Genomic DNA, 25,409 nt, shown 5'->3' on the forward strand with positions numbered 1-25,409 from the left:
CCATTGTGATAATATTCTTATTGACTAGTTAACATGGAAAAAAACTTTTTAATTTTAAGTAGATTTTTGAAAGTATAAATGATCCTCACCCTAATCTCAGTTTATAGTTTAAAATGATAATATATGATAATTAGGATATCTTCTGAATTACTTGTAGAAAGTAATCACTGTTAATTTTTTTTATATTTTAATGTATCCAATGGAAAAAATAGTTCTGTGAATTTAGCAAGACATAAAAACTTGTTCCATAGGTAAAATTCTTCTGCATGGACTTCCCTGGTGGTGCAGTGGTTAAGAATCCACCTGCCAATGCAGGACACGGGTTTGATCCCTGGTCTGGGAAGATCCCACATGCCGCGGAGCAACTTAGCCCTTATGCCACAACTACTGAGCCTGCGCTCTAGAGCCCATGAGCCACAACTGCTAAGCCCACATGTCACAACCACTGAAGCCTGCGCACCTACAGTCTGCACTTTGCAACAACAGAAGCCACCGCAATGAGAAACCTGCACACACCAACGAAGAGTAGCCCCCACTCGCCGCAACTAGAGAAAGCCTGCATGCAGCAACAAAGACCCAACGCAGCCAAAAAAAAAAAAAGAATAAAAAATATATATTCTTATGCATTATTCAGTACTTATATACTATTTTTTGCACTAATATGTCTCACAGAGTACTTAAAAAATTTAGAATCCTCGATAGAACAGGAAGAACTCTTATATGTTACCTAATTTTAAGGTAGACAAAATAACGATCCACCAAAGCTGTCCATGTCCTAATTCCCAAAACCTGTGAATAAATTAGGTTACATGGCAAAAGGGAATTAAGGAATAAGGTTGCAGATAGAATTAAAGTTGCTAATCAGATGGATTTGTAGTGTGGTGGTTATCCTGCATTATCTAGGTGGGCCCAGTGTAATCACAAGGTACTTAGGAGTAGAAGAGGGAAGCAGAAGAGTTAGAATCAGAGAGAGATTTGAAGATGCTATGCTGCTGGCTTTGAAGATGGAGGAAGGGGCCACACACAATGCAGGCAGCTTTCAGAAGAAGGAAAAGGCAAGGAAATGGATTCTCCCCTAGAGCCTCCGGAAGGAATGCAGTCCTGCCAGCAGCTTGACTTTAGCCCAGTAAGACCCATTTTGGACTTCAGACCTCCAGTACTGTAAGAAAATAACTTTGTGTTGTTGTAAACCAATATGTTTGTGGTAATTTGTTATAGCAGCAATAAAAAATTAATATGCCTGATTTTACAAACAAGGAAATAAAGAGTTAAAGTGACATTAATTTTCTAATTAATGGAAAATCTTGGTTAATATAAAGGTCTTCTTATTTTTAGGCCTAAGGGCTAAGCCCTTCTATTTACAAATAATAATACAAACTATTTACAAATAATTTACTTCTATTTACAAATAATGAAAATTAATACAGGAATAAGGAAAAATTAAAACAAAAATATAGCACAAACAATTGAAGGGCTGTACTACTATAAATAAAATGAATAAAAGATAGTAGGTAACTATCATGCAGTCCAACAGTACTGTGGAGAGTTACGGCAGATTACCCTAAGAACTGGATAATCAGTTCTTTTAACTTCAGAGTATAATTTTTTATGGATGTACCTGATATTTTTGGAATTTCTAGAGCCACACAAATGAGTGATCACAATAATGATACCATAAAATAAAGCTTTTACTTACGAGAAGCTATGAAACTTATGAGAAGGTTATGCAACCCAGTGTATAATTTCCTTTCCACACAAAGGTTGGACAGAACAACTTCTCATATCAGTGAAAAGCAGAGTTTAAGCAGAGAGAATCTAATGTGTTGTTTTTCTCATCGTATCTTTTTCTGGTGTAGAGCGGGTATGAAGTATTAGGCTTTAAAAGAGTGTTGAGAGGGCTTCCCTGGTGGCGCAGTGGCTGAGAGTCCGCCTGCCGATGCAGGGGACACGGGTTCGTGCCCCGGTTCTGGAAAATCCCACATGCCGCGGAGCGGCTGGGCCCGTGAGCCATGGCCGCTGAGCCTGTGCGTCCGGAGCCTGTGCTCCGCAACGGGAGAGGCCACAACAGTGAGATGCCTGCGTACCGCAAAAAAAAAAAAAAGAGTGTTGAGAGATTTACAGTCAAGATGACACTGTAAGTTCAGGTTTTCATGTGCCCACCCAGCACACAAAAACAATCAGTAACATATAGTGTATAAATTATTGTATAATTTAAGAGAGAAATTGTATAATTTAAGAGAGAAAGCCAAAAAAGACCTGTCAGACTCAAATGTAAGATAAATCTCCATGGATAAGAAGCAGAAGAGAAACATCACAAGCTCTGCTGGACTCTAAATCCAAAAATAAGAATTGGTGGCTGGAATTTGCTTTCTGAAGGCTAACAGGGACAAAAAATATGCAATGCAAGGTGGAGGACTGCAACCACATCCACTGATCCAAGCTAGACTTGGAGTGGAGCTCACCTCCAAAAAGGCAAATGGAAAACCACTGTTGTATCTGCTGCTTTGTATAGTATATACGGAGCTTCAGGCCTAGGCAAAGAAAACAGTAGGCACAGCTCCTCGAATGTGAAGAAAAGCAAGTCATTAGCTGGCTTGATGAACAAATCCGCAATATTGCCAAATCAACAGGTAGCGAGGACTCCAAACCAATATTATAAAACCTGATTTTGGCCTGAGGATCTGGACAGAAGCAAGAATACAACCACAAGAGAAGCAGGGGTGAGCACAGAGGTAGAGAAAGTAAGAGAGAAATTCAAAGTAAAAGTTCAAAATATATATATTTCCAAGAACAACAGCAATAAACTCAACAGAGGAATCCATCCCAGATGAAATTAGAGTATAGTCTAACGAAGATATTAAAATAAATATTTAGCAAGTTCATTGATATAAATGAAGACATAATTTGCTTTTAAAAAATAAAAAGAAATTTGAAACAGAAAAATAAAAGAAGAAAAAAGATAAATATGAGAATTGTAGAATTTATAGAAATTAAAAATAAAACTATTGAGATTTTAAAAACTCAATAAATGAAATAAAACTCTAGATAGTATTAATGGATACAAAGAGAGAATTAGCAAACTTAAAGATAATATTGAGATATTCACCCCAAAATAGAACTTTGGGACAAAGAGATATATTTAAAAGAAAGAGATATAAATAAAAATAAATTTAAAAAAATAAAAGGGACTTCCCTGGTGGTCCAGTGCTTAAGACTCCCATGCTTCCACTGCAGGGGGCGTGGGTTTGATCCCTGGTCTGGGAACTAAGATCCCACATGCTGCAGTGTGGCCAATAACAAATAAAGATAAATAAATAATAAAAATGAAAATATAATTAGGTACAAAAAGCAACTGAAAAAAAGAAGCAAATAGAACTCTCCTACATTGTTAGTAGGAATGTAAAACTGGACAACCACTTTGGAAAATACCTTTGCAATTTTTTATGAAGTAAAACAAACACTTCTTGTATGAACCAGCAATCACATTCCTAAATATTAACCTAAGAGAAATAAAAGCATATGTTGATACAAATTTTTTATAGGAGAATGTTTATAGAAGATCTATTTATAATAGCCCCCAAACTGGAAACAACTCAAATATTCATCAACTGGTGAATGGTGAATGAATAAACAAATTGCAAAACATCCATACAGTGGAATACAACTCAGCAATAAAAAGACACAAAGTACTAGTACATGAAATAATATAAATGAACCTCCAAAACCCATCATACTAAGTGATAGAAATCAAATAAAAATTCTGTAGAATTCCATTTATGTAACATTCTGAAAGGCAAATTCATAGAGACAGTAATCAGATCATTGTCAGAGATTGGAGATGGGGGAGGGGTCGCATAACAAGGGGCATGAAAGATCTTTTGTGTTTAATGAAAATGTTCTATATTACTGAGCTGTACACATAAAAAGATTTCATTGTGTGTAAAATATACCTCAATGAACCTGAATTTTTAAAAAAGAGAATATATTAAAAGCTACCAGAGAGAGAAGAGGAACACATTTTAACCTATAGCAGGCCTCTTATCAATAATAATAGGCAACGGAGGCAATGAAATGATAGCTTTAAAGCACTGAGGAAAAGAATAATTGTTAATCTAAAATTTTATATACAGTCAAACTATCATTCAAGAATAAAACAAAATAATTACATTTTCAGATACACAAAGACTGAGAGAGAATACTACTTATGGACTGTCAGTGAAAAAAATAGTGAAGGATGTCTTTCAGCAATAAGTAAAATAAACCAGAAGATGCATGAAACTTTTTAAAATGGTGTATTAGAAATTAACAAACTGATGGTTGCCAAAGGGGAAAGGGGGAGAGGAAGGGATAAGTTAGGAATATGGGATGAACAGATACACACTACTATAAATAAAATAGGTAAGCAACAAGGATTTAGTATATAACACAGGGAACAATATTCAATATCTTGTATTAACCCATAATGGAAAATAATCTGAAATAGATATATATATATAAAAGTGAATCACTTTGCTGTACACCTGAAACTAATACAATATTGTAAATCAACTACAATTAAAAATATTAATGAAGTGCTCACTTCAGCAACACATATACTAAAATTGGAACAATACAGAGAAGATTAGCATGGCTCCTGCACAAGGATGACACACAAATTCATGAAGCATTCCATATTTTTTTTTTAAATTAGTGAAACTAAAGTTAGTACTGACTATAAAAAAAGAACTACTTTTGTATTAAAAAAGTCAAACAGTCATGAGATTGGAGAGTACAATAATGGATAACTGAAGCATACTAAGATCATTTTACGTTTGAAAAATAAAAACACCAGATAACTTAAAATCTGTAAGAAATATTTATAGTTAAATATAATGCTGAAAAAATAAGGATTATAACTAATAGACAAAATATATAATCAGTAATAAATGACTCAGCAGACAAAAAGTGGAGAATAGAAAACTTTTGGACCAAGAGAAGGCAGAAAAAAAAAATTAAGCAATAGAAAAAGAATGGTAGGCATAAAATATAAAATAAGACTGTTAAAGTCATTGCAGATATACCAGAAATAGTAATAGTAATAGTGAGATTATTAGGTTGGATAAAGCAACAAATCTTGCTCTATGTTGCTAGCAATGCACTAAACTAAAAGACCACACACAAAAGCTGAAAATAAAAGATAAAGATATCTTATGTAAATACTAGCCAAAGAAAGTTATTTTAGTGATATAAGATTTGGAAAAAGTCAAATTTCAAAACACACAAAAAAAGAACAGTTCAAGAGAATGAGAAGAAAAAAACGCAGGCTTGGAGAAAATATTTGCAAAAGACACATGTGATAACAGACTATTATCCAAAATACACAAAGGACTCTTAAAACTTAGTAATAACCTGATTAAAACATGGGCCAAAGATCTGAACAGACACTAATCAAAGAAAATATACAGGGCTTCCCTGGTGGCACAGTGGTTGAGAGTCCGCCTGCCGATGCAGGGGACACGGGTTTGTGCCCCAGTACGGGAAGATCCCACATGCCGCAGAGCGGCTGGGTCCGTGAGCCATGGCCGCTGAGCCTGCACGTCCGGAGCCTGTGCTCCGCAACGAGAGAGGCCACAACAGTGAGAGGCCCATGTACCACCAAAAAAAAAAAAAAAAAAGATATATAGATGACAAATTCCTATGAAAGGATGCTCCACATCATATGCCACTAGAGAATTGCAAGTTAAAACAATAATGAGATACCATTATATACCTATTAGAATGGCCAAAACCCAAAACACTGATTATACCAAATGCTGGAAACGATGTGGAGCAACAGGAACTCTCATATATCACTGCTAGGAATGCAAAATGTTACAGCCAGTTTGGAAGACTTTTGGGATTTTGGCAATTTCTTACAAAGCTACACATATTCATACCAATAATCCAGTCATTGTGATCCTTGGTATTCATCCAAAGGAGTTGAAAACTTATATACACACAACAACCTACACATAGGTGTTTATAGCAGCTTTATTCATAGTTGCCAAATCTTGGAAGCAACAAAGATGTATTTCATTAGGCAAATGAACAAACTATGGTACATTCAGACAATGGAATATTATTCAGCACTAAAAAGAAACAAGCTATTAAGCTATGAAAAGACACATAGGGCCATTAAATGCGTATTACTAAGTGAAAGAAAACAATCTGAAAAGGATACATACTGTATATTTCCAATTATATGACCTTTTTGAAAAGGCAGAAATATGGAGACAATAAAAGTTCAGGGATTGCCAGAAGTCAGAGAGGGCAGAGATGAATATGCAAAGCACAGAGGATTTTTAGAGTAATGAAAATACTCTATGATTTTATAATGATGACTGTTTGTCATTATACATTATACATACATTATACATTTGTCCAAACCCATAGAATGTACAACACCAAGAATGAACCTTAAGTTACACTGTGGACTTTGGGTGATTATGATGTGACAATGTAGGTTCATCCTTGGTAAAAAAAATAAGAATGATCCATTCTGGTGAGTGATGTTGACAATGGGGGAGGCTATGCATGTGTGGGGAAAAAGGTATGTAAGAAATCTCTGTATCTTCCTCTCAATTTTGTTGTAAACCTAAAACTCTTCTAAAAAATAGTCTTAAAAAATGCAGTGTCTAGGCAATGTGTCTTTACAAGACTCCCCGACTTAGTTCCTATTTGTGTAGCTTCCATGATTGATTCTCCTTTCTTTCCAGAAATTTTGAGAGGTATCCAATATCCTTTACTAAAATCCTTTTCTGCTGATGCCTAGCAAAGCTGGTATCCTAACTAATATAGCTCTGAGGTACAATCCATCTGGAAATTAGAGTTTATCATATAGCCTCTGGGGAGGAACAAAGACTGTGCCCTTGGGTTGTATTGTTAGGAATCTGAGCATTGTAGCATAGGAAGAGTTTGAAGGATCCAAGAGTATGTGCACTTAAACTGACACTCTATAGAAATGTCTCTCTCTGTGTTTCTTTACCGCTAAATACAGTGGCCTATGTTCTCTTCTCATGATTGACCTTTGTGCCATATTTGGTACTGTTGACCACTCCCTCCCTCTGGAAGCTCTATTATGGCTTGCCAGAGAGCATTTCAAGGGCAAAGATTAAACAGGATTATCTTTGTATTTACAGCACTTTGCATTGTGCTTCACACATGGCACTCAATGCGATTTCAATGAATGAATGAATGAACACATATTGTATTTTTAACTGTGACTAAAGGAGAGAGCCTAATTGAATAAAGCACACAGGAAAATGTTGATTAAATAGCGAGAAAGTAATAGTAACTCATCTTGAGTGTTTTCAGCCCATTTTAATTGTAGTGATTAATAACGGCATGTAAGCAAATTGTGGATTAATACAAACAAATAAGACAGGTAATTTTCTTCTAACTAAAACATATCATGGTACTGGTCTATTTGTTAACATATATTGATCAATTAAACTGGAGAGTAAAAAGATAATGAAGGAGGTGCAAAAACTGCATGCGGTTGTCAAGATTCCAAGGAACATCAAAAGTCCTGTGGGTATTCAGTTAATCATGAAGGTCTCTACCTCAACAAAACCAAAAGTGCCCTTGCTGGTTTCACAATACCCCCTCATTTTTTGGATCTTCAAAGATCACCAGGTTGATGTTTACCACACCTAGATCAAGATATGAAGATAAAAGTGATTTTCACCTGGACAAAACTGGACTAGCTCTGTGGGAGATTTATAGTTCATACTTACACCAAGATCAAATATGCCCACCCTAACCAGGTATCAATCTCACTTGCATGACTGATCAGAAACTGGGGTAAAAGAACTATAGCCTATGGACCAAATCCAGCCCCTCATCAGTTTTGTAAATAAAATTTTATTGGATCACACTCATGCCCATTCTTTTCATGTATTGTCTATGGCTGCTTTTATTCTACAATGGTGAAGTTGAGTAGTTGGGACAGAAATAGTGTGGCCCACAAAGAGCTTAAAATATTTACAATCTGGCCCTTTACAGAAAAAGTTTGCTAACCCCTGATCAAGAATATAAGCTTTTTAACCAAATTACTATTGTTAACTTCCCCCTCCATAATTAAATAAATAAAATTTAATTTTCACTTCAAAAAAAAAGGGAACATACCTAATCATAATAAAGGCCATATATGACAAACCCACAGCTAATATCATACTCAATGGTGAAAAACTGAAAGCATTTCCTCTAAGATCAGGAACAAGACAAGGATGTCCACTCTCACCAGTTTTATTCAACATAGTCTTGGAAGTCCTAGCCATGGCAGTCAGAGAAGAAAAAGAAATAAAAGGGATCCAAATTGGAAAAGAAGTAAACCTGTCATGGTTTGCAGATGACATGATGCTATACATAGAAAATCCTAAAGATGCTATCAGAAAAAAACTACTAGAAAACTACTCAAACTCATCAATGAATTTGGTAAAGTTGCAGGATACAAAAGTAATACACAGAAATCTGTTGCATTTCTATACACTAACAATGAAAGATCAGAAAGGGAAATTAAGAAAACAATCCCATTTACCACTGCATCAAAGAGAATAAAATATCTAGGAATAAACCTACCTAAAGAGGCAAAAGATTCTGTACTACAAAAACTATAAGATGCTGATGAAAGAAATCAAAGAAGACACAAACAGATGGAAAGATAGATCATGTCCTTGGATTGGAAGAATCAATATTGTCAAGATGATGATACTACCCAAGGCAGTCTACAAATTCAGTGCAATCCCTATCAAATTACCAATGACATTTTTCACAGAACTAGAACAAAAATATATTTTAATTTGCATGGAAACACAAAAGACCCTGAATAGCCAAAGCAATCTTGAAAAAGAAAAATGGAGCTGGAGGAATCAGACACCCTTACTTCAGACTATACTACAAAGCTACAGTAATCAAGACAATCTGGTACTAGCACAAAAACAGAAATATAGATCAGTGGAAAAGGATAGAAAGCCCAGAGATAAACCCAGGCACCTATGGTAAACTAATCTATGACAAAGGAGGCAAGGATACACAATGGAGAAAAGACAGTCTCTTTAATAAGTGGTACTGAGAAAACTGGACAGCTACATGTAAAACAATGAGATTAGGACACTCGCTAACACCATATACAAATATAAACTCAAAATGGATTAAAGACCTAAATGTAAGACTGGAAACCATAAAACTCCTAAAGGAAAACATAGGCAGAAGACTTTTTGAAATAAATCATAGCAACATTTCTTTGGGTCTGTCTCCTAAAGCAAACGAAATAAATGCAAAAATAAACAAATGGACCCAATTAGGCTTAAAAGCTTTTGCACAGAAAAGGAAACCATCAACAAAATGAAAAGACAACCTACAGAATGGGAGAAAATATTTGAAAATGATGCTACCAGCAAGGGATTAATTTCCAAAATATACAAACAGCTCATATACCTCAAAATATCAAAAAACCAAAAACAACCCAATCAAAAAATGGGCAAAAGACCTAAATAGACATTTCTTCAAAGAAGACATACAGATGGCCAACAGGCACATGAAAAGATGCTCTACATCACTCATTATTAGAGAAATGCAAATCAAAACTACAATGAGGTATCACCTTACACTGGTCAGAATGGCCATCATCAAAAAGTCTGCAAATAATAAAAGCTGCAGAGGGTGTAGAGAAAAGGGAACCCTCCTATACTGTTGATGGGAATGTAAATTGGTGCAGCCACTAGGGAGAACAGTATGGATGTTCCTTAAAAAACTAAAAATAGAGCTACCATATGATCCTGCAATCTCACTTCTAGGCATGTATCTGAAGAAAACCATAATTCAAAAATATACATGCAGGAACTTCCCTGGTGGCACAGTGGTTAAGAATCCGCTTGCCAATGTAGGGGACATGGGTTCGAGCCCTGGTCTTGGAAGATCCCATGTGCTGCGTAGCAATTAAGCCCATGCTCCACAACTACTGAGACTGCGCTCTAGAGCCCAAAAGCCACATCTACTGAGCCCGCGCACCACAACTACTGAAGCCTGCGCCCCTAGAGCCCATGCTCCGCAACAAGAGAAGCCACCGCAATGAGAAGCCCATGCACTGCAACAAAGAGTAGCCCCCACTCGCCACAACTAGAGAAAGCCTGCACGCAGCAACAAAGAGCCAACACAGCCATAAATAAATAAATAAATAAATAAATTTATTAAAAAAAACATGCACCCCAGTGTTCATTGTAGCACTATTTACAATAGCCAAAACATAGAAGCAACCTAAATAATGTCCATTGACAGATGAATGGATAAAGAAGATGTTATATATATATATATATATATACACACACACACACACACACACACACACACACACACACATATATGTATAAATAACCAATAGGGGAAAGGAATCTGAAAAAGAATATGTACGTGTGCTGTATACCTGAAACTTACACAATATTGTAAATCAACTATACTTTAATACAAATTTTTTTTTTAAAAAAAAAGAATATATGGAGAAAGCAGAGAGGTCTAATTTAGTTTTCTAGACTTATACAAGAAGGCCCTGAAAATGGGAATTCTTTCTATTTCAACATCATGGCTGAAGCTTCTCCCTCATCCCCCTTTATCACCCCTGCCCCTACTTCCTTATAATCAGGCTTATAACTGTGAACAGTTTATCATGTTTTAACAGTTTAAAAACTTTGTGATTCAAAACCTATGGTAGGAGTTCCCTGGTGGCACAGTGGTTAAGAATCCGCCTGCCAATGGAGGGAACACGGGTTCGAGCCCTGGTCTGGGAAGATTCCACATGGCACGGAGCAACTAAGCCCGTGCACCACAGCTACTGAGCCTGCGCTCTAGAGCCCGTGCACCACAACTACTGAGCCTGCGTGCCACAACTGCTGAAGCCCGCGTGCCTAGAGCCTGTGCTCCATAACAAGAGAAGCCACCGCAATGAGAAGCCCACGCACCACAACAAAGAGTAGCCCCCACTTGCCACAACTAGAGAAAGCCTGCGTGCAGCAACGAAGGCCCAACACAGCCAAAAATAAATAAATACACTTATTTTTTTTAAAATAAAGGTATGAAAAAATATTTTTTAAAACCTATGCTATATCAGAATTCCACAACTACTTGTACATCATATATCCTAATTCTTTATCCTAAGTTATCACTTTTTCAAAAATAATGGTCTTCTTTTTATCAACAGTCCTTCTCCTTCTGACAACTCTTGGTCAATCTGTTTATCTGTTCCTATTTTCCCACGAATATCTTAAATGTAATACTTCCTTATGTACATGTTCTTAACACTATTTTCTCCTAGCTTCACACTTGCTCATGCATCACTTATCTGCTTCCATAGCTTTCATCATCATTCTGTACAGCTAATTTCATCTTACTTTGACCTTTCCTTTAAACCTCACACATGCATTTCTAAATGCTGTACATCTTCATGTGGGTGTGTTGCTTTCCTGCTCACACTTGTCTGGTTTGACATCTAAATCATTATCTCTGCCCACAAAAACAAATCATAAAATACACACAAAGATAGAGCAGCTATTCATTGTCTGTACTCCCTAACTCAGTTAATTGCATCATTCGCCTACTGGTTGCCAAAGCTAGAAACAAGAGAACCCTCTCCACCTTCTACATCTAATCAAACTTAAAATTCTGAAGATTCTTGAATTTTAAATATATTTAGAAATCATCTTCTCCATGTCATTTCCATTACTGTATTTTATAACTTCATCATTGAATAACTTTAAAACCGTTGCAAATTATTCCTATCTTTGGTGGACTATTTTTCTAATTCATCCCTCATATTGTTCCCAGGCTTATCTTATTATAATACAAATCTGGTCATGAAACGTCTCTGTTTAAAAATCTTCAAAATTCCCTATTGACCTCCAAAATAAAAATGTTTGGGGTGACATTCAAGGCTAATCATGCTCTGAGTTACCTTTTCAAATTTATTTCCAACTAAACCCCATTGTGAAACTTAAACTCTAATAATATTGAATTATTTTCCATTTTCCAGACATATCGGTGGCATAAGAGTTCAGTCATTTTCCCCACCCACACCCCTATGCCAACCATCCTAAGTTCGTTTGAGAAACAATAGGTGGTCAGAGTTTGGCTGACAATTAGATTTTGGTTTGCTGAGGATATGATGCAAGCTGGCTAGAGAAGGGGGAAGGGGAAAAAGAGGACTAAGTGATTAGAAAGGCTGCTGAGGAGATTCTGAGGAAGGAATAAGGCAGTTGTAAGAAAGAGAAAGAGCAGAGTTTTAGGCTATTTTGCTATATGACTCCTTCTGTTTTCTCATTAAATCTTTAGTAAGGCTATATTTCTACGCAATTCTCTCACAGTTGGATTTATTTAAAGGCTAAAACTGAGTGGCCTGGTTTGAAGGTGTGCCTGAGGCTAGTCCAAGCTGAATTTTGGATTCCATTTAACTATGTATATATTCACTTCCACTTTTATATTGTAAATTTCCTTGAAGGCCTGAATCATGTTTTATAGTAACTGATCTCTGTTTGTGCAATTGATTTGGATTCTATCCATCTGTAACTTGTATTTCTTCTGTGATTTCTATTTTAATATTATCTCTGTGTTCTATTCCCCCAACCGCTCATAGTACAATCAGCTGGACAAATGAGTTGGCTCTCTTCCACAGTCTTATCTTCTGTATAATCCTATCCCTGTCACCAGCATAGCACATGCTCAGAAGAGCTCCTTGAGTCTATTCATTCATCTCCCTGAATTAGAAGTCTAAAGCTCTTAAGATTCTTTTGAAAACAGCTGTTCCATTAGACATCCTTCCCCGCTACCAAACAACTGTTGCTGGATATGACCCATCTCCCATTAAACAGCATTAGATATGAGACACTTTTAATGAGGCTTGTGATATTCTATCTTTAAAGCTGTCTTCCAGGGCACTAAATTGGAGCATGCAATTGATGTTTAAAAGAAAATCATTCTAGACATTGTTCTAACAGTGACAGTTCACAAAAAAGATAAAAATCCTTATTGTTACTATTGTTACATTCTAATACAGGGAGAAAACAAACAAATAAAACAAGAAAATATCAGATAACAATGAGGCTATAAAGAAAATAAAACAGTGATATGATGGAGTAACTGATTACTTTAGATTTGTCGGTTTCCGTACATTATAGAGGTGAGGCAACTGAGTTCCTCTATAATAATTGAGCTGTGACCTGAATGACAAGAAGGAAGCAGTTACGGAGAAAGCATTCCTGGCTGTGGGAATATCTGGTTCAATGGCTCTGAGGCAGGAATGAACTTGGCATTTTTAGGAAACAGAAAGAAAGGCAGTGTAAGGGGGAAAAGGGTTTAAAATGATGACAAAGATGCAAGCAGGATAGATTACATGAGGCCTTGTAAGCCAGGGTGAGGAGTTTGGGCTTTCTTCTAAGTGAGGTAGGAAGTTTGGGGGGTTTTAGCAGGGGAGTGATGGATCTGATTTACATTTTATATAATGATGACTCCAGCTGCTGTGTAGAAATTAGATTGTAAGGGGGCAAGAGAAAAAGTCAGAGACGCTTAGAGAAATCTAGGCATGAGAAGATGGTGGTTTGGACCAGGGTTGTGTAACAGAGATAGACGTGGACAGATGTGAAATATATGTTTTGAAAGAAGAAGAATCAGATGGATTGGGGTGGGGAGGTGGGGGCAGGTGGTAAGGAACACAGAGTGAAAGGGAAGAGTAAACGATGAGTTCTAGGTTTTTGGTTTAAACAAAATGAGATGGTAAAGATTAGGAAAGAAGCAGATTGGAGAAGAAAGGATGATTGAAATTTCTTTTTTGGCTATATCAAATTTGAAATGTTTATAAGACAAGCAAGAAGAAGTATGGTAGGTAGCTGGATATACAGATCTGGAACTCAGTGTCAAGCGGGGATAGTGTGTAAAGGAGAGAAAGGAAGAGAAAGAAGGGAAGAGAAGAGGGCCCACCTCACGCTGAGAGGTGGGCAGAGGAGAAGGAGGTCTGAGCTAAGAGGAAAAGCAGAGCATGACCTCTCCTCCACTGTGTTCCAGACTCCTACATCCAATGTCTACACTATAATCATTCCCAAACAACCAATAAGATATCCTTTTCCTATGTTGCTATTGGAAGAAATTCTAGGATTTGCCTGTGAGGCACTCACCCAGTATGCTTATTTGTTCTAAGAAGACAAGTGTTTCCAATGACTTCCTTCCTTTGACTGATTCCTCTGCTGCTGCAAACCACCTGCCCCCCGACCCCAAGTCATTTCTGAACTCAGCATACTCTGCTACCCAACTCTGGCATCTGAATGTTCGTGCTTTTCCTTGATAGTACAAGTCCTGTTGTGCTTTTTGTTTGGGGGGAACTTTTGTATTTTGTTTTTGTTTTTAGCATTTTATGCCTGATTAAATTCCATCTTAGTAACTGAAGAGCTTCTTAAAGGAAGTATTTTAGATAGAAAATACCTTAAGCATATAGCTTAATCTTCACCACCCACAGTAAGTATAATCTTTGGTAAATCCTTGAAACTCATATCAATATTACCTCACTTCTAAAATATGTGCCAAAAGTTATGGAAAATATATTAAGTGAATGAGTGAATTTATAAATGTATATAATACGTACCTGAAGACCAAAAGTTGGATCACCTGTCTTCCAATGTAAAAGTCATTGTTATAACCATTGTCTGCATGTAGTTGGTGCTTAATAATTGTACCGCAGTGGGATGTTTTAGCATGAAGTCTTTACTATACTGAGTGTTGTCAGAAGGAGCAGTCACCCCAAAGTCACAGTTTTACTGTTTTGCTTAGGACCATGCTGCCAAACCAAATGTCTCTCCTCTTCATCCTACTCAAAGAGTATGGTTTCCAAAATGAAATGTGCAAAACAAAACAATGGGGAGCAAGAGTAAAATATTAGACTTGACACCTTTATTTTGTATCTAAAAAATATGAAGGGACTTATGCTTTTCTAATACTCAATGTACTGACTGACACTCCTGTCCTCACTTGCTCCACAAGGCAAATACATAGCATCAAGATGCTATGAATTGATTTCCTTTCTATGTATGATACTGTACCATGGTTCGTGTGCTACACAGAATGTTGTCAATGCGATTAACTTTTTAATAAAATAAGATCTTTAAAATAATAGTGGAGCCTTGTAATAAGCAAGGGCTGACCATGAAAATCTTTTTACCACACAGTAACCAGTATACTGGTTTTCTTCGAGAAAGGACTGTCCAACTAAAAGCTGAATAACATCTTGTCAAGTAAACTTGACAAGTGTGCCCAATTTGCTAACTTTTTCTATGAACGCAAGTGACAGTCAGATATTTTTGAAAAAATAATACTCTTAATCAGTTTCTTCAAGGTAAAGGTGACATTTTTAATAATGAAGGAGAAAGTAACTGCTGCTCAAAAGACATTTGGGCTAAGGAGAGAGCATTTTTAAAATAGATACTTGGAAATGTTCCATTGTTATGTAATTTTGTTGTTGAAAACAATTTAAATGTAAAACTCTTAATATCTGCACACAAAAACTTGGAAATTGAGTTTTTAAGACTTTTTAACAAATCTTCCTTAAAGATCTTCCTTTAATCTCACTTTAAAAAATGAGTAGTTTCAGTGGGTTTTGAGCCCATTTCTTAAAAATATAAAAATGCAATAACTTCTGATTAGTTGTAAGAATGACTGACTGATATTGGGTATGATATATGTTGGCTAGCTGAATTTCAACAAAACCCTTTGCATAATTGGGGATGGGTTTGAAAAATGAGTATCATGATTTAGCAGGCACAGCTAATGGTGCACTTCTTCCATCTGGCTGTACTTATTTTTGTGAGAAAGCTCTTTCAGCTAAAATAGCCATTAAAACCAACATGGGAATAAACTGAACTTAGAACCAGACTACTGAGCCACTATATCACAAGGTATTAAAACAAAATTTTTTTAATTGATGAGGAATTGTCAACCAAATTGCTCTCACCAGAAAGGGCAAGGAGGCTGTTGAACCATTGATAAATAGAATAAAGTAATATGAAAAGTATTATTTAACCTTTTTTATCTAATCATTCTTAATTTCTATTTTAAGTTGTTCTACAAAGTACACATTACAGTAGAACATTATTAAATATATATAATTAATAATTATGTAATTATAATGTATTAAGTTGTTCAAAAATTTTTACTTAGGGCTGCATAATCAAAAAGAAATTTGGAGATCACTGCTTTAGTAGAACTAGTTGCATCATGCCTCAAATTCCTCTTTATTTCAGTAATCTTTGGAAGTACAAGTCCCTTCATCATCCATTATAACCTGCTCTTCCATTCCTGTACTGCTCTATCTCCTCATCTGACTGAATCCCATCTCAGCCTTTCCTCTCTGCCCTCTAAAAAGTTTGAGTCTGAATCAACAAATTTCTTATGGTAAGCTAATCACCACAGATGGCTACCAATGGATCACAATTCCTGGTATTGACATTATTGTGAGACCCCTCCCTTGAATCTGGACTGGTCCCATGACTCACTTTAATTAATAGAATGTGATGATGTTGTGCCAGCTCTGGGTATAAGCCTCAAGGTCTGGCAGATTCCACTTTTGTGCTTTTGGGAAGCCTAAGCTTCCATGTTAGTAGTCGTGTGGAGAAGGAAAAACCCTGAGATGAGAGAGAGAGAGAGAGAGAGCTGCACTGGTATCCCAAGTGAGCCCAGCTTTCCAGTCATCTCCACTAAGACACCAAATATGTGAATGAGCTAATTGGATTTTCCAGCCCAGTCAAAGCTCCCAGTGGCTTCAGCCCCATATGACATCATGTGAATCAGAAGAATCACCCAGCTGAGCACAGTCAATCTGAAGTAACTTGAGAGATAATAAAATTGCTCTTTTAAGCCACTGAGTTTGGTGTGGTTTAGTAAGCAGCAACTGATAACAAAACCATCTGTTACATTCTCAATCTTCTGGAAATTTTCTCTTCCATCTTTTGACTTTCCAGTTGAGGACACTTTACACTACAGGCCTCTCGAATGACATCTGCTTTTCCCCCTCACACTCCACCTACTACAGAGCCAATAGAGTAGGTGTTCTCCTCTCTCCCCACTGTCCTCCTGCAGAGACCTCTGCTCTCTTGAAGCTCATGCCATCTGGCTATATCCCTCTCTAAATCATGTTGCTGCCATCTGCTGATCTCTTGGCCATTCCTCCTTACTCATAGATAACCTAGCCCCTGGCTCACGCTCCACTCCTATTTTTGTCAGCATGCTCTGTGATTTCACTGTGCATGTGGATGACCTAGCCTATAACTTTCCTCTTAGCTCCTTGACTTCTTAACTTTTCCTCTTCCCCTCTTCAGCCACCTGTTCCCATGGTCATGCCTAGAATAAACTGAACTACCTCTGAAATACAAATTTCAAATATCTTTTTAGCTCACATGCACTATTAACTGCACTACAACCATTCTTTGACCATATCAGAATCTGATAGACAATGAAACTTTGAAGAAAATAACCAAACTGATATACTTTTCATTGATAATTACAAACCTCACATGGGCATTAAACACTGCCCAGTAATAGTACTTAATTTCTGCATTAGCTTTGAATTCATAATTTTGGACACAACTGCTTCATGTTGTCTCTTCTCTCCTCAAATAACTTATCTCCCGTTACCCTCCATTAATGATGTCCCCTCACGCTTCATAAATAAAATAGAAGTTATTCAGTGGGGGCTCTCCATCCTCCTGCCATCAAACCTACCAGGCCACCTGTATCTGTTATCTTCGCTCCTGTTACAGAGATTCACTTCAGGTGTCCGTCTCTCGGGCCCATTACCCAGTTAGAGCTCTGGGTCCCATTCCCCCTTGCCTTTCTAAAGGTTTTGTACCTCTAGTTATTCTACTTTGTATCACTTCATCACTCCATTCACTTCAGTGTAAAAACAAAAAAAATCTTCAAACATCCCTTATCTCCCTTATTATGCCATTTCTCTGCTCACCTCCATAGTAAAATTTCTTTTAAAAATGTACACAGGCAATCACCTATCTATCAGTCTTTCAAATTCTAAATCTGGTTTCACTTCCTGGTGTTCACAAAAATTACTCTTGCAGAATCACCAACAATCTTTTCTTTGCCAAATCCAAGGAATGTAATTCTGTGGCCGTCTTATTTCTTTCCCAGTTTTCCCAATTGAATACATGGCTCCACCATCCACCCAGTCATTTAAACCAGAAAGCTCAGCCTTAATTACTTAGCCTTAATTCCTCCTTGACTGTCTGCCCTAAATCTAATTCATCAGCGAGTACAGCCTTTCTACCTCTAGACCTCTAATCCTCTTGCTTTCCTCCTCCACTGCCCTGATGTAAGCCGTACCATCTCTCAAATCATCTAGGAGGCAGTAACTCTTCCTGCTAGATGCTCTTCTTATTTCGACTTGTCTCCACAGCAGCTGAGGTGATCTTTCCAAATTGTATATCAGTCTATGTAACTCCACTATTGAAAACCCTTCACTGCTTGTTGTTTGTACTTAGTGAAATTCAAACTCTTCATCATGGCCTGTAAGATCCATCTGATGGAACTGTAAGGGTAATATTTATTTTTCCCCTTCCCTCCACACATTCCATAGAAAGGAGAGAACTTTCTCTCGGCAGGGAGAAAATCATGGAAATAGTCCCATTCTCTCTCAGCAACTGCCCCCTCCACTCTCATCCCTTAGTACTCCTTCCCCGGAGTAGGAAGAGGGAATTATCTCACTGGTGAGATGGCAATGGGAATTGAGAATGCGTGGCTCAGAGACTTCTTGGGTTCTTTCTTTCAGAACGGCTTATTTCTCCTCTGCCCTTCAGTAACTAGCTTGCCCCTAGAGGGAAAGCCTGCAGTTCAGCTCTGCTGGGGAAAACGGGAGGTGATAGCAGTGGGAGGAGTATTAGGAAGCCCATTTGGCTAAATTCTCCAATCAGCAGAATCAGTAACACAGATGCTATTTTGACCTCTATCTAATCTGACCCCTGAGACCTATATCCCACTTGTTTTTAAATTCTGGAATACCACAGAGGGCTTTATTTATTTATTTATTTATTTTGCATCCCTTAAAGCCCCAAATTCAGCATTAATGGACTTTTCACTACCTCTGCAACTTCATTTTTTGCACTCTCCTCTACCTATTAGGCTTCAATACTCTGGCCGCCTTTCATTTCCTAAAACGTAGCCACAATTTTCCTGCCTCTGGACCTTTGCACTTGCAGCTCCCTCTGCCTCAAGAGTTCTCCCCGTGGCTTTTTGTGTGATCAGCTTCTTATCTTCAGGTCTCAGATTAGTTATCATGTTCTAAGAGTGGCCTTCCCACACAATGTAATGTTATAAATTACTTCCCCACTGTCATTTTTTGTCTGTCCCAGCTCCTTATCTGCTTCCCTTATAGTACTTATCCCATCTTTATGTTTTGTTTATTTGCTTGTTTGTCCTCCTCATTCAAATCTGCTCAATAAAGGAACAAGTCTTTATTGTTCACTGTTGTATCCTCAAGTCTTAGCTCACAGTAGGCTAGTATTAAATATTTATTGAATAAATGAATGATTACATGGAAATAGCAATGCAGAATTAACAGCCTGACTTGCGGACTTGATAATTACAAAGTGTAAATTCTAATTAATTTCCATATGAATTTTTCATATTCCTTTCATTGTTTTGCTCCCAGAAAACCATGAACTGGTTTATTTACCATAAAAACCTGGTTCAAGTCTGATTACTTCAGGAATATGAGTCAACTTAATCAATGATGTTTGTTGAAAATGTACATTTTGTGTTAGCCGAAAAGTTCGTTCGGTTTTTTTCCATAAGATGGCTCTAGTAGTTGTCTTTAACTTCATTAGAAACAACTTTGTTAGATTGTATGTGACAGCTGTCATATCAGAGCGTATTTTAAAAAAAACATCAAAATTAGTGAAATTTTGTGTAGCCATTTTAAGATTGAAGGAAAAAAGCAACATTTTCGGCATATTATGCTTTGTTATTTTGAGAAAGGTGAAAACGCAACTGAAACGCAAAAAAAGATTTGTGCAGTGTATGGAGAAGGTGCTGTGACTGATCGAACATGTCAAAAGTGGCTTGAGAAGTTTCGTGCTGGAGATTTCTTGCTGGACGATGCTCCACAGTCGGGTAGACCAGTTGAAGTTGATAGCGATCAAATCGAGATATTAATTGAGAACAATCAACGTTATACCACGTGGGAGATAGCTGACCTACTCAAAATATCCAAATCAAGCGTTGAGACCATTTGCACCAGCTTGGTTATGTACATCTCTTAGATGTTTGGGTTCCACATAAGTTAAGTGACAAAAACCTTCTTGACAAAAACCTTGTCAAGAGTGTGAATCCGCGTGTGATTCAAAAACCTTCTTGACAAAAACCTTCCGCGTGTGATTCTTAAACATTAACGAAAACATTCTGTTTTTAAAACAAATGGTGACGGGCGATGAAAAGTGGATTCTGTACAATAATGTGGAACGGGAGAGATCGTGGGGCAAGTGAAGTGAACCACCACCAACCACACCAAAGGCCGGTCTTCATCCAGAGAAGGTGATGTATGTATATGGTGGGATTGGAAGGGAGTCCTCTATTATGAGCTCCTTCTGGAAAACCAAACGATTAATTCCAACAAGTGCTGCTCCCAGTTAGACCAAATGAAAGCAGCACTTGACAAAAAGCGTCCAGAGTTAGTCAACAGAAAACGCATGATCTTCCATCAGGATAACGCAAGACTGCATGTTTCTTTGATGACCAGGCAAAAACTGTTACAGCGTGGCCGGGAAGTTCTGATTCATCCGCCATATTCACCAGGCATTGCACCTTGGGATTTCCATTTATTTCCATCTTTACAAAATTCTCCTGTTGGAAAAAAATTTCAATTCCCTGGAAGACTGTAAAAGGCACCTGGAACAGTTCTTTGCTCAAAAAGATAAAAAGGTTTTGGGAAGATGGAATTATGAAGTTGCCTGATAAATGGCAGAAGGTAGTGGATCAAAACGGTGAATACGTTGTTCAATAAAGTTCTTGGTGAAAATGAAAAATGTGTCTTTTTTATTTATTTATTTATTTTGTTTTTGCGGTACGCGGGCGTCTCACTGCTGTGGCCTCTCCCGCTGCGGAGCACAGGCTCCGGACGCGCAGGCCCAGCGGCCACGGCCCACGGGCCCAGCCGCTCCGCGGCACGTGGGATCCCCCCGGACCAGGGCACGAACCCGCGCCCCCTGCATCGGCAGGCGGACCCCCAACCACTGCGCCACCAGGGAAGCCCAAAAATGTGTCTTTTATTCTTAGTTAAAAACTGAAGAAATTTTTTGGCCAAGCCCATAGAACTATTACTAGATTCTAGGAAGGGAAAAAGGACATAAAAATGTGGATCTGGATAATGGATCTAGAAATACAAATATATGTATATCCATGAAATGATTAAAACACATATATAACATAAAAATTACAAGTCTATTTTCCAGCATGATTAAAGAACTAGTTAACAAATTTATCATGTACACTCACATATACATATCACATATGTATCATCTATGCATATAGGTTTTTGCTAATTGTCATACATTTAATGGAACAAAATAAATTTAATATTAACTACCAAGGTAGGTAGAATAATGCCTCTCCACCCGCAAGATATCCACTTTCAAGTCCCTGGAACCTGTCAATATGTTACCTTTGGACCCAGAGATTATCATACTAAGTGACGTAAGTCAGACAGAGAAAGACAAATAACATGATATCACTTCTATGTGGAATATTAAAAAAATGATACAAGTGAACTTAGTTACAAAACAGAAACAGATTCAAAGACATAGAAAATAAACTTATTGTTACCAAAGGGGAAAGGAGATGAGGGATAAATTAGGGGTTTGGGATGAACAGATATACATTACTATATGTAAAACAGATAAACAACAAGGACCTACTGTATAGCACAGGGAACTATATTCAATATCTTGTAATAACTTATAATGGAAAAGAACCTGAAAAAGAATAGATATACATATAGAGAGAATTGAATCACTCTGCTATACACCTGAAACTAACAACATTGTAAATCAACTGTACTTCAATAAAAAGAAAAAAATAAAAAATATATTACCTTCCATGGCAGAAGGGACTTTGCTGATGTGATTAAATTACGGAACATGAGATGGGAAGATGATCCTGGATTATTTTACTGGGCCCAGTATAATCATGAGGGCCCTTAAAAGGGAAAGAAATGGGCAGGAGAGTGAGAGGAAGGAATGTGATTGCAGGCTGGAAGGAGCACACAAGCTAAGGAATGTGGGCAGCCTCGAGAAGCTAGAAAAGGCAAGGAAACAGATGCTCCTTGAGAGCCTCCAAAAAGGGATAAAGCCCTTCTAACACCCTGATTTTAGCCCAGTGAACTCCATTTTGGACTTCTGACCTCCAGAACTGTAAGCTAATAAATCTATGATGTTTTAAGCCAATAATTTTGTGGTAATTTGTTACAGCAGCCATGGGAAACAAATACAAGTACATTAAGCAAACTTTATTCAGTCTTTAATACTTTAGAATCTTCAGGATCATCATTATGAGAATCAATTATCAGTGAACTGTAGGTAAAGAGACATGCCGGTTAATGAGGCTTTTCTGTTCAGAAGTCTGAATAAGCCAGTTTTTGTTATAGGAGCTTTATAAGCACTAAGAACTTCTTAATCAGGGTTGGATGAGATTAAGTTAGAATATGTCTCCTTAAGGAAGTCTTTAGGTGAATTTTAAAGTAGATAAAAGAGGACCCCTGAAAAGGAAATGGTGGAGACTTCAAAAGGATCTGGAAAAATCCTAAGTAGGGAAAATGGGCAATTGCTGGTGATTTGCGCTACACAAAAGTATATGAAGAAAAAAGAGAGTATATGAAGGAAGCAAGATAATCTAATCAGAACTCCTCTTTTGAATTACTTTATTTTTATCTAAAACACCACTCTTAAATGCTTACATATGTTTCACAGAGGAATGGATGGTTATAAGCCTATTGGCATGGATTACTAGATTAGCTTCCGTTAACTCTGAAAAGAAAATCATTCATGAACCAGATAGTTAACCTTGCCAGAGTGGAGAAGTAGGTAAGATAAAATACAGGTGTTTCTTTTCCATGAAGTGTTACAGTGGAGGTGAGGTTAGAGGTGAGGAAACAAGTTTACATGAGGCAATGCGATGAAATGGAAGGAGCGTGGACTTTGAAATCAAACAGACTTGGTTCAAATTCCAGCTCTACCTTTTATTGGTCATGTGACACTAGGCAAATTAATTAAAATATCTTGTTTCTCCATTTCCTTACCTGTAAAATATCTAACTCATGTGGTTAGTATTAGATGTTAGTGTTATTGATACATGAGAGTTTTTGACACATAAATAATCCCAAGAGCATCACACTAATTTCAATTACTTCCCAGTTTTGCCTTAGGCCAGTCCAGGGTAGGAGGAATGAAATGTTTTAAGACTTGGAGGATTTCTCTAGCAAGTTTGTGAGGATATGTACACGTGGGTGGGTGGGCTGGAGCATGGAGATAATTTTAGGTAGTAGAACTGAATGCCTCTATCAGAACCATGCACCATGAGGAAAATATCCCTTAAATGTGCAAGACAGTTCATGTTTTCTCCCCCTGACTGACCTATTATAATTTACAGTATTTACAAAGACGAAATGTGAGACTCAGAGACACAGTGAACTATCCCAAAAGACAAAATTAACTGCCACAGAGGTGGTTAGAGGTAGAATAGGACTCAGCATTCTTGTGTCTTGAGCTCCCTTTGCCTCCATGGTAATGTACTCAGCCATCAGGTCTCAATGTTCTCACGCCACCTATTCATTTTACTTTGGCACGATTTTCTCATTATTATGAAACATGAAAGAAAAAATGAGGTGACAAAACTCAGTAAGGAGTCTGTAGACTGAGATGACACTTTCTGAGCTGATATCTCACTAATAACCTTTTAAGGACTGAGTTAAATTTGAAGTTTACAGGAAGAAAAGGAAACAAAGTTTATCCATGCTTATCAAATGGTCTAAAAACATACAAATGTAACGAATCCCTGCATGTCATGATTTAGAATCCTAGATGCATAGCAAACTTCTAACCCCCCTTTTAATGCAACAGAATGGCAAAGCCAACTGAAATTAAAATAGGCCAAATATTACTTCAAGAATAACTGAGCCTATCTTAATCAAAAGTAGCTTTATTCAATATTCGCAAATAGTATAGTAACACAGAGATTCTGTCTTTTAAACTTGTAAAGTTCAGAGAAGTAGAAGCACACAAAGAGTATTTTAAAGACAATGAAACTCACTTCAAATAAAAATATTTTACAACATAGTATTTTTAATCTGTTGAGGTCACACAAAATATAAGGTATTTTCCCTCAACACATTTACCTAACACATTATTGCAGTGAGGATCTGAGTCAGAGAGGCTTAGATTTGACCTCTGCTTCCTTTATGTATTAGTTGTAGATCCTAAGTTAAATTATTTAACCTCTCTTAACATGTTTCATCATTTGTAAAGCTGAGATAATAATACCTCACCCTTAGTGCTGCTATATATTTAAAATAAACAATCCTAAACAACATCTGATCAATCACCAAGCCAATATCACGCCCTTAGTATTTCTCAGGACTGTCCATTACTCTCTATCCCCACTGCTTCTATTTCAGTTCAGCTCACATTTGGAATATTGCAACAGTCTCCCAGCTTCTAGTCTAGACCTCATTCTTAGGCACTTTCCACTTTGCAACTACTCAAATATAAATTTAACTATGTCATTTTCAAACTTTAAACCCTCCAGTAGCTTCCTGCTGCCCTCAGGATACTGTCCAATATCTTACCTGAACCATCAAGGCCCTACAAGATTTGATCCCTCTTATTTGTCCACTTTGTTCCATGACCTTCTCCCTTTCCCCATATCTGTGCACATCTCACTGTAGCCACCAACTGCTTGCAGGTTCCTTAAAGATTCAAACTCTTGTTTCCAGGCCCATGTACATAAAGCCTTTTGATTGGTTGACTTCTATTCCTCCTTCAGGTCTCTGCTGAATGGCATCTTCTCCAGGAGGCTCTCCATGACGGGGTTAAATGTCCTACCTATATTCTTCCGCACTACTCTGTCCTATTACTTACAGCATGTACTCTGTTCACTTGTGTCTCTGCCACTGTACTCCTCGAGGGCCAAAACCCACTTATTCACCCTTGTGTACCTAACTCCTAGACAGAATGTCACATGCTCTCAGTAAGTATTGCTTTTTTAAATCTACTACTCCTTCTCCTGCCCCCTATATTGTTTTCACCACATTCCATTTATCAGAAACTTTCAATGGTTCCCTATTTCCTACCTTATCAAGTTCAAATTCC

General features: G+C 37.3%; 1 non-coding gene across 1 annotated transcript; it reads left to right on the forward strand.

Annotated features, from left to right (window-relative positions):
• The first annotated feature begins 4,571 nt into the window (after positions 1–4,571).
• LOC132520145 (U6 spliceosomal RNA) lies at positions 4,572–4,678 on the forward strand. The gene has a single exon (XR_009540505.1). It is a non-coding gene; the product is annotated as a U6 spliceosomal RNA (small nuclear RNA).
• The last annotated feature ends 20,731 nt before the right edge of the window (positions 4,679–25,409 follow it).

Source organism: Lagenorhynchus albirostris, chromosome 4, assembly GCF_949774975.1.
Source record: "Lagenorhynchus albirostris chromosome 4, mLagAlb1.1, whole genome shotgun sequence".
Classification (NCBI taxonomy): Eukaryota; Metazoa; Chordata; class Mammalia; order Artiodactyla; family Delphinidae; genus Lagenorhynchus; species Lagenorhynchus albirostris.